Here is a 3,079-nt window from a genome sequence, read left to right as displayed (position 1 = left end):
ATCAAGAGGAGCCATCGGTACTAATTTTGACCTCGCACAAATTACAAGACGGATATTATACGAACATATGCTATGGCGGTCGCATGATTTGTAATCTTCGAGTTACCAAAGAAGGAAATACAATCTAAGGGTAAAAGAAGTAGGCGACTAGATAATAATGCTTATACCAACATATATCATAAAATAGACAAATATGTTTATAACAAGTCAAGAGCGGGATGTTTGAAAGTCAAACATATTTCCTGATAGCATGACTGTATCCAGATTGATCATCGTAGTACCTCGACCACAGCATCACGCCTCCGTATTCAGGATATCGTTCAATGCTCGGAAGAACTTCCGACAAAAGATCGCTGACGATGATGAAGCCGCTACCGGCTGCATTGGGGGACGCAGGCAGCCCCAAGAAGATTTGCTTTGCAGGAATGGTGATCCACTGCTTCCAAGCATCTTCAAGATTGTCAATGGCGGAGGAATTGTACTGATATGGAGGGTTGTTGTAAAACTGGACCAGACGTAATAGAACAGGCCGGTCTCGAGCGCGCCTCCGAGCCAAGCATCGGGGTAAGGGCACTGAGGAGCTGCGGTTAGATAGACCTTGTTACCTCTTCTACCGTATATGGATAAGTAGGTCGCAAGATCGTCGAAGTGTGCATTGGACCCTCCTTCGATGTCGAAGTCGATGCTGTCGAGGACCGCGTTACCAAGAGAGCGGGACGACGAATGGCCACCCAAGAAGCTTTTCCAGAGATAAGCCGCGACTTGCGCGGCGTCCTGTTTGGAGGTCATTGGGGGACTGCCTTTGTCTCCTCGGAGAGAAAGCATCACCTTTATGCCTCTGGCTTGGCAGGACCGGATATCAGAGCTCAAACCCATGCAACCATTGACGGTCGGATCGCAGTGACAGGCAAGATTGATCATGGGCTGCTGGCCATCGCCGAAGGTCGGGAGAAAAGCTATGTTGACGAAGTCGTAGTTGCCCGTGGCGCAAGTCTCTTGCAAGGTACCTTCATTTCCATTCTGGCCCCAGTACACCGCGATTCCTCCGGCATTGCTGCCAACGACCAACATAAGAATACATGAGCAGAGGATTGCTAAATCTATTGCAGATTCCTGCTTCATCTTGCTGCAAACCCAGATGCTAAATGTGTTGTTTCTTCACTTGAAACGATCTTTCGAGCTGTTTCCAGTTTGTTTGTTCGAGGGATCGAGGACATTAGGGTTTTAATATCAAGAACAGATCCCAATACGACCAATGTCTTGTGCTTTCTCATGAGGCTACGTACCTTGTCATGCAATGGACATTAGGGCTGTGGACTCACGTAGATGCTTTGGTTAATAAAAAGAAAGAAAAGAAAGATGAACATCTTACGCTCACCATCTTATTTTTTTTAGGGGGTAAAAACCCTTAAACTAAGGATTTTCTAAAAATGTCACTTGGGCACTTCCAAAAATTCTAATTTCACTTGCAAAGATTGGCCACAATATTTTTGGGTCATTCTGTGAATTTTTAAAATTTTTTATTTTTTTTTCGAAAAATGTTTTTCTGAGAATTTTCACTTACCGAGAACTCATTTTTTGTTTGTTTTGAAAATTTTCTTCTGAAATTTCTGAAATTTGAAAGTTTTTTATGGATTTTTTAGATTTATGGGATTTTCTAAATTTTCTGAATTTTTTTATGGAATTTTTAGAATTTTTATGGTCTTTATGGAATTTCTATAAATTCCCTAATTGTCCGAATTTCTACAATTTTTTATGATTTTTCTGAAATTTTTATTTGATTTTTCTAAATTTCTAATTTTAATTTTTTCTTTATTAGATCATTTATTTATTTTTTCTGTATTTTTTTATTTTTTATTTATATATTATATTTTTTTTAAAAAATTTCCCGCCGAGAAAGTAAACCGGGTCAAATCGAGTTCAGACCGATCCAACCAAGTCAGACGCCCCGCACCAGAGCCGGCCACTGCCCCGGCGAGCATAGCGCCAAAACGGCGCCATTTCTGTTGTTTTTCTTTGTGGCATTATATCAAACAGTTGGTGGGCATGAACTAGATATAACATTTTCGAGGCCGCTTGTTTGAACCAAGCTCCGACGAGCTTCCAGCGACTTTTCTACCATTTTGATTGGTTTAGTGTATAGTCTGTGTTATCCTCTATCAATCTTGCCTAACTAGTTCATCATCTGAGCGCCGACGACCGATGAACTTCAAGCTTGAAAACCCTAACTTGTGAAGATAACTTGTCTAACTTTTCCAATCATTAAATCAACCTCACTGATCGCCCTAGCCGTCTACGCCGATCAAGACAACTTTCAGAGCATCAAACAAAGTCAAAGAAAGCTAACTTGAATATGGCCACAAGGACGCTCTGGCGAAGGTCTTCGAGTTCTGACGAGGAGGTTTCAATGGTTGACCGACTCGATTTTGTTGATTCCATAGCCCAAAATGCAATCAATCAACACGAATATGATCAGAAACGTATTCTAAAGTTCCAGAAACTTAAAATTTCAAAGAAAATTGCATGAACATTCATTTTAAAGTCAAACTCGTTTTTCTGGAATTCTGAAAAAATAGTGAAAGGTATCCAACTTTATCTACTTCGTTGGGGATTGAAATGATGTTTTGGGGCTAATCGGCGCTTGTGGAGCTGTTCTTCGAAACTTGGACTTCAAGACAATAGCTTTAGCTTCACCAGGGAAGCTCTGGACACGCCGGCCGGAGTCGATCTTCAGAGCTTTGTGATCAGATTTTCACTGGTCACTCGAGGAGGAGATCCTCCTTGGATGATCGATTCGCCGGCGCCGATCACTCGATCTGGGGATCTATACTCCTCTTTCTCTCTCTACATTTCACACTCTTTCTCTCTCTTTCTCTCCCTCTCTTCTCTCCGGAATTTTCACGAACACCTTCTCTGCCTTTGATAATGTTTTTCTCCCTTTTTTGTAGCTTGATTTCCTGCCCAAAGTTGGTTATCACTGACTTCAAATTAGTTAGATCGAATCTCCGACGCTAGCTGGAGATTCTCCAGCTTGAATCGGAGTTTAACACGTGCTCATTTGACCGGATTAAGTCGGTAA

At 41.7% G+C, this 3,079-nt stretch overlaps 1 pseudogene; it reads right to left on the bottom strand.

Annotated features, from left to right (window-relative positions):
- Window positions 1–229: 229 nt before the first annotated feature.
- On the bottom strand, window positions 230–1,122 carry LOC115664804 (hevamine-A-like; annotated as a pseudogene).
- Between the last annotated feature and the right edge of the window lie 1,957 nt (window positions 1,123–3,079).

Source organism: Syzygium oleosum, unplaced genomic scaffold, assembly GCF_021117445.2.
Source record: "Syzygium oleosum isolate NSW1041296 unplaced genomic scaffold, Sole_v2.1 Sole_v2.07, whole genome shotgun sequence".
NCBI lineage: Eukaryota > Viridiplantae > Streptophyta > Magnoliopsida > Myrtales > Myrtaceae > Syzygium > Syzygium oleosum.
The sequence above is the reverse complement of the archived record's forward strand: the minus strand, read 5'-3'. Positions and strand labels throughout refer to the sequence as shown.